At 39.4% G+C, this 13,814-nt stretch overlaps 1 protein-coding gene and 1 long non-coding RNA gene across 2 annotated transcripts in view; one reads left to right on the top strand and one right to left on the bottom strand.

The window, feature by feature from the left end:
• Nucleotides 1–13,814, top strand: part of LOC138241222 (acyl-CoA-binding domain-containing protein 6-like) — a 496,682-nt gene that overhangs the window by 464,324 nt on the left and 18,544 nt on the right. The window lies entirely within an intron of this gene.
• Nucleotides 1,027–7,484, bottom strand: LOC138241220 (uncharacterized). Its single transcript, XR_011190405.1, has 3 exons — nucleotides 6,444–7,484; nucleotides 2,617–2,757; nucleotides 1,027–1,420 (listed from the first exon to the last, which is right to left on the bottom strand). It is a non-coding gene; the product is annotated as an uncharacterized lncRNA (long non-coding RNA).

Here is a 13,814-nt window from a genome sequence, read left to right on the forward strand (position 1 = left end):
ACTGGTTTTCTGAGAAATGAGAGATTGTGAAGATGGAATTGAACACCCGCTTCGTAAACCATAATTTGCAATAGTTTCTTTAGCCACACAACAGGCCATTTCCTTGATCATTTCTGGATTCTGTGAGGCAATTCCTACTTGTAATACTTTCTTGCTGCCAATGGATTCCATCAGTTTGCTGTAAACAGAGTAAACAGTATTCTTGATGGCTTGCTGTAATGGAAGATCTTCAGCCTTTGGTTCACTGATGGTTAGAGTGGAAACCTTTGACAATTCCTTCAGAGCATCTTTGGTGAGTTTCAGTGCCAGGTCTCTGACCTGAGACTCAGACAGCTCTTCCAATTCCCCAGAATAATCTTCTGGGTTGGGGAATCCAGGGCGAATTTTCAAAAGCAGTTTTGCCATGATATCTTTCACTGCATCTGTTCGACCAATAACAGGTGAAGGTTCTAACCGGTCCATTTTGGTGCACATGAGCTGCTCGGTGCTCTGGGTTTCCATATCATTGTCAGCTTGAGGAGCATCTGAAGACTCGATATCTGAATGTTGGAACTTCATAATTTCTCTCCCAAGAGAATTAACTATCTTTTTGGCCAGGTTCTCACTCTTGGCTGCTACTGCTTGTTGTAAGTTGTCTTTGGAACCAGCACTCTGCAGCAGTTCTCTGTAAATACAGCTGGCCACTTGTTTGACAGAAACCAGCTCACATTGGATATTGCTTCCCATTGTTGGATTACATTCTGAGGTATCTGGGGCTGTAAATAGTTTCTTCGGCACATTGTCAATAATGCCCACAGCAAATTCACTAAGCTCCCAACAAGATAAACTTTCCATAATCTGTTCTTGTTTCTCCTCCCCCCTTTGGAGAAATAGGATGAATTCTTATGAGCAGCTTAGTTAAAATTTGTTTCACAATATCTGAATATGGTAGCTGAGTATAGTGAGTAGACATCGCGAGACAACGGAACGGGAGAGTAGAAGGCGGGAATATATGGTGTAAGGGAGTGATCTGGGTAGTTAATAAAATAGTTAAAATAATATAAGAACGACTCTTTATTAAGATACACAACATTTATTGCGACGAGAGATGAGTGCTTGGCGAACTCAAAGCGAGCAGAACACTGCAGATTTTAGTTCTCGTGCTGGTTGAAACGAACTTTTGAATTTTCGGACTGTTCGTTAAGCTTGCGCCATGGAAGATACGGCCGCCGCGCCGAGAAGTTTTGCTTATGCCCAGCTTTCTCCACCGCTTCCACTGAACCTCGGAGCTCCGGATTTGTATACGGAATACAAGACATGGATGAAGTCGTACAGATGTTTTGAAATAGCCAGTGGATCTACAGAAGCTCCGGATGCCTGAGACGGGCTGCATTACTGCACTGCATCGGGGCGCCCCTGCAGCGGATTTTCGCCAACCTCGCTGGAGAAAAAGGTTCATATGAACAGACTAGCTGCCTTAGACGCTTACTTTACACCGCGGAGAAATGTGGTTTTGGTACGGCATAAATGTAGGAATTCGTCTCAGGACGAATCTGTTGATGCTTTTGTGAATTCACTAAGAGAACTGGCTAAATCGTGTGACTTGGGAGTATTGGAAGCTGACATGTTAAGAGATCAACTTGTGGGAAAATGTGCACATAAGAGACTGCGTGATAAATTGTTGTAGGAGGGCTGACTTTAGAAAGAGCTCTTACAGTCGCTTACAATTCATGAAGCGGCTCAAGCAGAATCAAGAAATGCTTTCTGACCACAGTGAGATACCATAGCGTGTTTTTTTTACTCCCTGGCGGAAACGGGCTTCCATACTTTTCAACCATCTTTTCCTTTTCCAACATTTCCTAAAATATTGTTTTTTTGTGTTTGATTGAAACAGTTCTTACATAAAAATAACACCATTTTTAAAAATAATTTAGAATAATATTTCAATAAACACGAAGGTGCATTCATCATTTATCATCATGCAGAAAGTTATCTTTTTAGAAATAAAATTGGTGAACGTGTTTGGGGGTCATTTAATTTGATTCCAGACGTGTGCACCTTATGTAGGGGGTTTGCGTGTTCTCCCTGCTTTCACATAATCTTTCTTTGGGTGATTCCCTTCAACTTCCATCTTCAACACATGCTTGTTCAGTTCACTGGAATGTCTATATCGCCCTGTGTGTTTGTGTATGTACCCTACAAGAGGACAAGTATACTACTAATGCTGAGTTACACCTCTGGGATTCTGGAATAGACTCCTGGTCAGCTAAACCCTTAAACAGGAATAAGTAGCCTTCTGATAAAGGGTGGATAAAAGACAATTAATCAAATAGATCTTAATTTCACAACCTGTTGTTCACCAGACTGCAGAATAAACACAAGCAGGACTAACAGTTCCCAACAGACAGTCAAGTAATGAAAGAGACTACTGGAAATGAATCGGATGCCAGTTCTTCAAAGATAAAATATTATAGAAACGGAGTTCTCGTATCCTGCAGGTGATCAGACCAGCAATGTGATTGTCAGCAGGACTAGGCTAAAAACAAGCATGTGCTCATTTCATACATTCAGGGTATTAAAATAATAATAATAATAATAATAATAATAATAATAATAATAATAATAATAATTACTTACACTTATATAGCGCTTTTCTGGACACTCCATTCAAAGCGCTTTAAGGTAATGGGGACTCCCCTCCACCACCACCAATGTGCAGCATCCACCTGGATGATGCGACGGCAGCCATAGTGCACCAGAACAATCACCACACATCAGCTGTCAGTGGGGAGGAGAGCAGAGTAATGAAGCCAATTCATAGATGGGGATTACTAGGAGGCCATGACTGGTAAGGGCCAATGGGAAATCCTACACCCCTACTCTTTTCAAGAAACGCCTTGGGATTTTTAATGACCACAGAGAGTCGGGACCTCGGTTTTATGTGTCATCCAAAGGATGGCGCCTGTGTACAATATAGTATCCCCGTCACTATACGGGGGCATTAGGACCCACATGGACCGCAGGGTGAGCGCCCCCTGCTGGCCCCACTAACACCTCTTCCAGCAGCAACCTTAGTTTTTGCCAGGAGGTCTCACAACCAGGTACTGACCAGGATCACGCCTGCTGAGCTTCAGTGGGTTGCCAGTTGTGAGTTGCAGAGTGATCAAATGGATTGTATTCTCTTTTTTTACTAGGGATGTGAATTTGAAGGACTGTATCCACATCTTTTTGCACCCAGCCTGACCGTGTGGCTCTGCAGATCAATCAGTGAACACACATTTAGTTAGCTAATTTGATCCCTCTTTCATCCACTGAGTCTTTTTCAGACGTTCCAAGCTTTGGCATTTGTATTATGTAATCTTGGTCACAAATCCGAATGCAGATTCTGTCCAAAAGAAAGGATAATTCTCTTGCAACTGAACAGATAAGCAGTATAATTGTTGCAAATTTTCTTTGCTCTCACACTGCAACAGAAATAAAGAAACTGACCTCTGGTAATTGCAGAGCCCTTCTCCACAGCATTGAATTGGATCAAGTGATTAGACAATCGATGGATAATATTCCATGTGTCATGCTGCTGTGACTGAGAATATTGAGGACAAGACCTGTATAACTATAAATGGCTACAATACCAGAATTGACCATAATTAAAATTGCATTTCTACACTTCTTTTCCATCCCAAAGGATCCCAAAGTCCATCACGCATTGTTCACCATTATACCAACAGTTCCTGGGAGCTACAGATGAAAAGTGGTTGAAAAGTGAGAAATGTCTTCACCAATTGTTTTAAGGAAAAACTTTAGGAAGGCCAGATTAAGAATTCCAGAGTGAAATCTAGCCAGAATACAGAGGGGTTAACACACCTATTCATTTAAACGGGGATCTGAAATAACCAAGTATGAAATTTAAAGCACGGCATTGCTACGGTACAAATACCTTCAGCCAAACCGCAAACAACCAGAACACATCTCGAGGCTGAGGAATTAGGAACCTCGTGAAATGGCCGTTCTGTTGTGACCTCATCCTACCGTCGCACCCAGATTAGTTTTTAAAAAGTTTCTGTCTGTACGTTTTTAATCCCTTTCTGCAGCTACCCAGCTACAGATACCATCTTACCAATTTAACCTTCTTCCTGCATATTAGGTGTCGTTTTAGACATATCTAGAAAAGACACATACAGACACATCAACCGCCAAAAAGCAAGACTGGGCAGAGAGAGGATGTTTTCATCCTTATTTCACCGGTGAAGCCCAACTGAAAGGAACTAGGAGACAGCAGAGTGCAAGAGTAGCATTATAAAATGCTTTGAAAAAAAAGTATTTTATAAGACTATAAAATCTACTGTATATACAATATACTTATATAAGAAATTAAGTCTGAAGGTGAACCGGACTCTCGTCACATTACGGACACTACAAAAAGTAGTTATTTTTAGGATATTTTCTTCAGCAGCACCACTTGCTTTCTATAACACAGTTAGGAAATGGAAGGGCACATCGCGGTAGTCACTGGAAACTAGGTCTTGATATACAGAAAAAAGACATTGTTTTTAAAAATAGTAATGTTGGAGATTTCCGTATGTACTGTGGCAACTGTTTTGTTATGTTGCTCTGTACAAATTACTAATCAGTCCATGCTTTTCAAATAAGGTGTTTATTACTTTGTATTATTATTATTATTATTATTATTATTAGGGGTGTAAATTCTTAAAAGGCAAACCGTGTGTTATATTTTTGGGGTCTCCAGGCTCCACTGGCAGAGCCAGACTGTTTGGGACGTGTGACCACACAGGTTTGATACCGTGAAGGCTTTGAGTTAGAATGGCGACATTCAAATTAGTATCCAAGATGTACTTCTTAAATTGAAATATTTAGATCAACAAACTACAGTAGCTCAGCCTTCACTCTTATACATATGCAAACACATTCGATCGGTGTGAGTTCAAATTAAAAATCTAATGGAAAAAGTCAGTGTTGGTTTTGAAGTGCACACTCGGCTATAATAGTGCTTAGGAGAACCTTGCAACGAAGGGAGTGTGACACTCTAGTAAAAGGCTGTGCTGGCTTTCAGAAAACAATAGTGAAGAAGTTCTTGGAGCTCCAGGAGCAGAACGAGATTCCCAGGGATATCAGCTTCACCGATGTGAGGGAATGGCTCCTGGAGGAAGGATCCAAGAATATTTCAGACCAGTTTATGGCTAACAGAGACAGGTAATGACATACGTAAGCTCCTCACTCTTTAACAGAATGTTCCTGCCTTTTAGATTCCCTGATTTGTTATATTTGTATCACATTTTTTTTTCGTTTCGCTGTAAATATTACTGTTATGTTAAAACATTGGATGTCAAGAATACAACTGTAAGTAAAGGTTTGCCTTAAGTTAATTAATTGTGCTAGCAAGTGGAAGTCTTGACTGAGTCAAAGTTTTCCAAAAGATAAACATTTATAATAATAATTGCTTACACTTACTGTATATAGCGCTTTTCTGGACACTCCACTCAAAGCGCTTTACAGGTAATGGGAACTCCCCTCCACCACCACCAATGTGCAGCATCCACCTGGATGATGCAACGGCAGCCATAGTGCGCCAGAACGCTCACCACACATCAGGTATCAGTGGGGAGGAGAGCAGAGTAATGAATTCATAGATGGGGATTATTAGGAGGCCATGATTGGTAAGGGCCAATGGGGAATTTGGCCAGGATGCCGGGGTTACACCCCTACTCTTTTCGCCCTGGGATTTTTAATGACCACAGACAGTCAGGACCTCGGTTTTACGTCTCATCCGAAGGACGGTGCCTGTTTACAGTATAGTGTCCCCGTCACTATACTGGGGCATTAGGATCCACATGGACCACAGGGTGAGCACCGCCTGCTGGTCCCACTAACACCTCTTCCAGCAGCAACCTTAGTTTTCCCCAGGAGGTCTTCCATCCAGGTACTGACCAGGCTCTGCCAGTTGTGAGTTGCAGAGTGATATGGCTGCTGGCATTTGCTCTACGGAAATACTACATTCACAAATTCCTCTGCTGCTGTCTGACATTTTGACCTTGCCTTGTGGATTAAGCTTTCTTTTCTGTTGTTGTTTATGAAGGCACCAGGCAGGATCTCCGAAAACAGAGGAGATATGCTGTGGTGAAATACAGCGTATGAGAGGTCTGCAGTACAGCAGACAGGATGAGGTATGAGAATACAGTTTGATTTATTTTGACCCAGGGCTGCTCCCGGTCATCACCTGGATGAGAGATCTTTAATAGCTGGTTTCCTTCTGCATCTTAAACTGATTAGAGACATTTATATCCACTCTGGCAAGTGACTTTGTGACACCTCTGTAAATACAGCATGATTGGGGAGCAAGCAAAATATAAAAGGATCTCTAGCATAACTGTTTTAAAAGATGTTGTCTTTCTGACAAGTAATTAAGCATTTATGTTGCATAATGCGAATTAAAAAAATTCTCTCACCTTATACTGTATACGCCTCTTCCAGCCGAACAGATTTCTGCAGAGTGGATACCCTTAGTGAATCATGTTACTGTATCGTCACACTTGGACTTCAGACACTTTTCATATGCTTTTATGAATCTTACAATTGTCATGGAAATATTAATTTTCAAGGAAGCCACAAGAGAGAGTTCTCACCTGAGTAAGGTCTTTATTTCAATATTGCAATATTGGGAGCCCTGTTGCCACTCTGCAAAGTGCATCAGAGACTCAATTTGTTACAAGCAGTACAGGGTTTTAATAAGATGTTGCGCTGTAAGAGAAAGCTCAACACTTTGTCCCTTCTAACACTTCCCCTTTCCCTAAGACCAAACAGATTACATCATAAAACGAAAGAAGCACCACTAGATTTGTTTTTCAAAGTTTATCAGTTACTTTCAGCTAATCTAATGACCCAGACAGCATATATTGTTTTGGTACACTGTCTTCTAAAGTAACCTAAACAAGGCGTACTTTGTTGATGCACTGTTTTCTAAAATTCTGCCCGTACCTCAGCGGTTACATCCTTGAAATGTACTTTCTAAAAGCACCAATATATATTTTTTGCAAAGCTCTCTACATTTTAAGAATCAATTTACTTATTAGATTTCCATTTCACATTCCACTCTATAGCTTAACTCACTTTTAAAACACATAGTTTATTCACCCCTTTCATTGATTTATCAGCTTTAAAATCATCAGCATTATCAATATATAGTATTTAGCCTCATCGGTTTTCTACATCAGCTTAATCATGTTTCTTGTTTTTTTTTTCACATTCTCACTGTACATTGCTGTATGGTATGTTATTTTCCCAGTTATTTTTACTTTTGGCTTCCCAGACCACATTCAGCTGCTGAATGCTCCTACTGTAATATGCTGAAAAATGCCCAAAGGCCTCAATTGCTAGATTGTAAAAAGGGGAGAGATTCAGCTCCACATGATCTAACAGAATCCTAAATATTTAATGTACCACCTATAAGCAGGTGACATATATAAATATAAATGTCTAGTAGCGTAGCTGTTTTGTGCTTAACACTATCTAGCTTTCTGCTGTTTGTCATCTGCTTTGCCTTTTCACTGACGGCTCTACAGATGTGGAAAATCAGAGAGAGAGCTTTACAGATGAGGATAGAAGAAGATGCCCGGAGGGAGGTGCGACAGGCCCAGCTGAAGAATCAGACCAGAGCTAGAAGGCACAAAAAGGTACTGGAGTAATGAATGTTTGGATTCATCCTCTTAAGGTGAACTTTTCTTCATGCAAATTCCGGACTTGACACTGACCTTGCAGCTATATTTTGTTGTATTTCCAAGATGAGCACCTATAGGTTTAAATTAATAACCTAAACTAATACTTTTTGGATCCTCAGTGACCACAATGAGCATGGTATGTTGGCACCTCTTATATTGTGTGTCTACTCTAGGGTGGTTATGCCAAGATATGCTACAGAGGTGCCAAAGCACCATATTCTGGTAGTGTTTGGTTATAGCACTGACTCTCCAAAGCCCATGGTTTATCTCCAGCCTTGGGCACCTGCCATTTATTCTGCGTGTTGTGGGTTTTAATTCCAAGTAACATCCCAGAGACATGCTGCTTTGCATAATTGGCTGTTCTAAAGTATCCCTCAGGGGTATCTCCCCAAGAGGATCCAAGAGGGTGGTTGATGATCTCTCCTCTTCATTACCTAAGCATTAGAGGAGAGACATTGCTGCTTCAATCTCTTATACCCAGCCTGCAAGGTTCTAAACTACACACAGAGTCTTTCATCCAAGTAATGTCGGACCCAGCCTTTCTTCTGAGCTCTGACCAGACTCCAGGAGTCTCCTGTAGTTTTTACTTGAGCTGGAATTTCAGTGGTGCCCAACAGCTTCTGTCTGATACTAAATTAAACTGTGACCTTATGGACGGGAAGTTTTCTACTAGCAACATGTTGGGTTGCAAGCTAGTTCATTTGTCATTAAATACTAGAGTAATGGAAAAACATGTGCTTTTTAATACAAGATGTTCAACAATGAGATGGACCTTTTCATCTTTTGTTGAGAGGCTTTTCTTTTTCTTTAAAGAATAGCCACTTGTGAAAGGTTTTCTGTCATTCTCAGGCATTTTTAATTCTATAAAAGGAAGGTTGCTCTCCAGCAGCAATAGCTAAATGAGAGTTTACAGGAAAGGAAGGATTTTGAAAGAGAAATGCAAGACAGAATAAAAAGGCAATATTTTAATGAGATTCTTCAGTCTGGAAAACAGGGTAAGCTTCTAGATCCAATGGTGGTACAACTGAGATTTAGTTCACAATTCAATGTGTTTTAGTTTGTTGGCCAGAGGGAATGATGCAGGTTGACAACACCTTCAGGTTTACTACTGATTACAGAACTGTAGAATTTGTTTAAATTATATGGGTAAACAGATAAATAAATCCTAATCAGCATCCTAATTTTATCTATGAATAAATACATGTTTTCTGCCTATTTTGGATGTTAATTGGATTGATCACTTTTTTATGCATGCCATGAGAATTCTAATGCGGCAATAATTCTTTTCTCTTGGGTCAGTTCATATTTCACCTGACTCCACTGAAGAGGTGACTACTGATTCCAACTGGTTTCATGAAGTCCCTCTGATCAGTAGGCTGTCTGATGGGTAAGTCCTACATGCTGCAGTTGTGGTATGTTAAGCATCAGTACGTACAGAAAGTTTTTATTTTAATCATTTAAGTATGGTGATGTGTAAATGTTTAAAGAGGAACTGTTTTCTATTTTGAGCTCACTTCCCCAGCTGCGTTCGTTAAATTGCTTTTTCTCTCTTTGCGAATGCATGAATCAGTCTGTTAACAGTACAGTACATGTGCACATTTTTGTGTTAGCTCATGTGCATTTTTCCAAATCCTAGATATAGTTTACCATAGACTGGCTTTGTTGTAATGACTAGAACATTGACATTGAATATTGATATTGACAATGACTAGAGCAGCAGTCAAAATACACTAACTGAACCTTCGCAAAAATAAACTGTTGTATTGTACTTATGTATAACTCTGATCATACTGCATTACAACAATAATATATTAGTCATATTAAAACACATTTCTATCATAATAACTAACAACATGTTGTGGCACCGGTATAAAATGTGAAGTTTTGCTGAAGTATTGACAGTGGGAGAAATGTCTGGTCGTGTTAGAATGGATGTTATGTTTCAATCAACAACCACCAGAGGGCAGTAACAACTAAGTAACACTAAGTCATCAAATGTGTTGGAAACGCATTTTGGGCTTTGTCCTGAATGATGCAGCAGCAACATACAGTTGTATGGAAAAGTTTGGGATCCTCTGGTCAAACTGCGTGTTTCACAGAATCTTTAAATTCTCTAAGGTCTAATCTCTATGAAGTTAACAGGGTACAAACATAAACATGACATATTTCTGCACATTTCAATATAGACTTATTATTTATTTTCTGAATTTAACTGTATTTGTTATGTGTCAATTATGAAGTACCCAGTATGAAACTGGTTAGATACATTGCGCCTGACCAAGTAGTTGTTGTTGAAAACACAATGATGTAAATTACCAGTGATCTTCCTTTACATAGGAACACGATTGTACCATACTTGCTAAAGTGTTATGGAACAGTTGCAGTTTGAAGTTAAAGATTTATAATTTCCAATGTCCTATTTTGTTGTGGTGATTTTTATTTTATAAGCCTCTCATATTAAAGTTAAAAACCTAAGCAAGTTTTAGACATCCAGTAGGTAAATTGAAAAAGTACGAACATAATCATTGAAGTAGAAAAACACACATATTGATGGAAAATATATATATATATGTATTCAACACTACAGTGTTGGTTCAGGCACATTGTGTAATATGTCGGGTGTTTTAACATTTCTTAAGCAGCTCCAACAATTACAGCTACGCATCAAAGGACAGGACTTCAGACAGGACCAACCGGTCAACTCATGCTACATATCAAAGGGCAAGACGAATACACATGAAGCTATGAAACAAAACAACTTCCTGAGATCATACTGTATATAAGAGCTGGGAAACCCTTGCGGTTCGTCTGTCCTGCAGGGCAGACCCAACGCGCGTTGATGTCATTATTGAGCTCAATAAAACAACTGAATTCCCAAAGACTGTGTCCTGCTCCTTGGTTGAAGGATTTCCCACAACATCATGGTTAGGAGGCCATCTTTTTTACACAGGAATGTGCTTTAAAATAGATTAATTGTTCTACCACTAGAAAAGATGCCTATATATTGTTAATTAGTCACCATTGTTTAATATTGCAAAATCTAGTTAGTATTTTGGCCATGTAGTAACAATGTCACACTAATTAATTTTTATCATAATGTTGTTTAGTGAAAGGAAGGTGATTGAGAAGAGTTTATATGGACAGGTAAGGTACACTGCTATCTGTGGAGAAGAACTACCTTCTTCAGAGTCCTGATGCCCAGCAGAATGAGAGAGATGAGGCGAAAGTGACTAAGAAAAGAACAAATGGCAGTAGCCCCCCATCTTTCAAATTAAAGTCTCACTCCTTGGAATCAAGTGTGGGAATGGAAAGAGCAAACAGTGATATTGCTTTTGGGATCTCTAAAGCCAAAATCATTGAAATTGCTGAACAGATAGTCTCTCAGATCGTTGAAAAAACAAAGCGGGATTTCACCCCTGCGGGTAACAATTTACATGAGAGTAACTCAAAAGAGTCATTATTGCTCCCAGAAGCTGCAGAAATCTCCATTTTGGAAAAAAGAAGTCCAAAATCTCAGATTCCCAACAATAGGGTCACTGTTATTGCCAAGGACATTGTAAATTCTGTTTTTGAAAATGTTTTGTTTGCACTGAATTGTATTGAAACAAATAAATATCTGCAAGAATCCAATAAAAATGTTGCTGCTGACTTCCGGTTAGAATGCGGATGGGAAAGGCAGCATAAATACGGATCTCCCAGCAACTTTGTAATAAAGCCCTGAAAAGTGTTTTTTTTTCTACATTACGTTTGAAAAAATAATAACTATGGCTGAAGGGGCTGTCAGGAGAAGCAGGAGAAAACTAACGACCGTGGAAAATGTCGAAATTGCAACTTCGGACCATAGTCGAAGTAGCTCAACGGACTCTGAACAAGATGGCGCAGACGCCAGTCTTCAGAAAATATTATACGAACTTAGAGACTTCAGATGGGATAATAAAGAGCAGCTTATGGATATTAAACAGGAGCTGAGCAAGGTTAATAAGAGACTGGATAAAGCAGAGGGACGAATCGAAGAAGTGGAAACAAGGGTCTTAACAAGAGAAACTGCGATAAAGAAACTCTTGCAACGACAAATTACTTTAGAAACTAAATTAACAGACCAGCAAGGAAGATCGCGCAGAGAAAACATTCGGATTTACGGAATCCCTGAAGAATCGGAGGGTCGCTGCATGGTCACCTTCCTTGAAAATCTGCTAAGGGGGGAACTTGATTTACCGAAGGACGTGGAACTGGGAATTGAAAGGCCGCATAGAGCGTTAGCGCCGAGACTTAAAGGCCCTGACGCCAAACCGCGCTCCATTGTCGCCACGTTTTTAAGCTACAAGATAAAAGAGTTAGTGTTGCGTAAAGCTTGGCAAAAGAAAGAACTCTTCCACAATAACAAACACTTTTAGGGTGATAATGATTACCCCCCGACAGTACTAAAAAAACGTATGGAATATTCTGAAGTAAAAAAGGAGCTGAAATCGCCGAAAATTAAATTTCAGACTCCATTTCCAGTGAGGTTGCGGGTGTTTTACGAAGACGGCACCTGCCTATACCATTCAGCAGCATCAAGCGACTGTTTACTTGGCAGAAGGCTGGAAGACGGGGTGGTCCTGGGAAAGACCATTCCTCAAAACAGCAATATCAGGAGAAATTACAGAGTTTCAGGAGAAGACCCCCCTCGCAAGATTGAAGAAATTTGATAGTGAGTTGGTCATGATTTAATAGTTAAGGGTTTTTTAAAAAAAATAAGTTTCCTGCCATGTTTTAAGAGAATTTGTACATGTCGGGACAGATACTTGGTGATTACGACAGATTCTTGGTGACTTTTTATTTTTCTGGTTACACTCCTTTTTTTTTCTCTTTATCATATAAGTTCGGATTTGCCACCGCCCCCTACTTAAGGGCCCTCCTCCAGAGGAGAAGGAGGATTTCCCTAACGGAGAGAAGCCCACATAGGGTTCGTTTGAAAAGAACCGCACAGTTGGAAGAAAGTACTCTGAAAGAGACGGAGATGGATACAGTTTTGTTTAAGATTGTTTGGTTAATGTCTTTGTTTATTGTGTTTTTTGATTGTGGTGCATTATTAGAAAAAAATTATAGGAAGAGGATGTTTAACAATATGAAACATATGTTGTATGGGAGAGATTTTGAAAGTTTTACCATTTACATAAAGTATGTCCAAGCAAGACCTTACAATAGTTACATTTAATGTTAATGGAGTGCTTAACCCTCTTAAGAGGAGTAAGATTTTGTCTAAAATGAAGAAAGGGGCTCATATTGCTTTTTTACAAGAAACACATTTGAGTGTATTGGAACATGAGAAATTAAGGAGAATGGGTTTCTCAAAAATCTATTTCTCCTCATATAAATCTGGCCATAGGAGAGGAGTGGCTATACTGATATCTCAAAAGGTTCAATTTGAGTTGCTTACAGAAGTTAAAGATAAGGAGGGGAGATATGTATTAGTATTGGGAAAAATTGAAGGGGAATTACTAACATTACTTAATGTATATGCTCCACCTGGTAGTGATTTTAATTTTTATTAAAAAATGGTCGATTTGATGGTTAATGCACAAGGGATACTGATTTGTGGGGATAATTGGAATGTGCGTCTTAACCCCAGGCTTGATTCTACAAATATACCTTCTCAGAGAGATTAGTCACTGTATAAAAAGATTAATGTACTGATGGGGGAAATGGGAATAATACATCTTTGGAGAGATTTCTATCCAAGTGGGTGGGATTACACTCACTATTCCTTCCCTCATTTGGAATATTCAAGGATTGATTATTTTTTTTTATACACAAGAGAGATAGACATAGGATCCAAGATTGTGATATTGGTAGAAGTAATTTTTCAGACCATGCTCCTATGTCATTGTCCATACGATTAAGTAATAATCGGGAAAATACAACATGGAGGATGAACTCAAGTCTGTTGAACAATCCACAATGTAAAGAACAGATAAAACAAGAAATAAAATGATTTTTGGAGGAGAATGATAATGGGGAAGTGAGACCAGAGATGATATGGGATACATTAAAGGCAGTTATAAGGGGGGAAATTATTGCTCTGAGTAGTCATAAGAAGAAGGTAAAGCAACTACAATTATA

The sequence above is a fragment of the Lepisosteus oculatus genome, chromosome 9 (assembly GCF_040954835.1).
Source record: "Lepisosteus oculatus isolate fLepOcu1 chromosome 9, fLepOcu1.hap2, whole genome shotgun sequence".
Classification (NCBI taxonomy): Eukaryota; Metazoa; Chordata; class Actinopteri; order Semionotiformes; family Lepisosteidae; genus Lepisosteus; species Lepisosteus oculatus.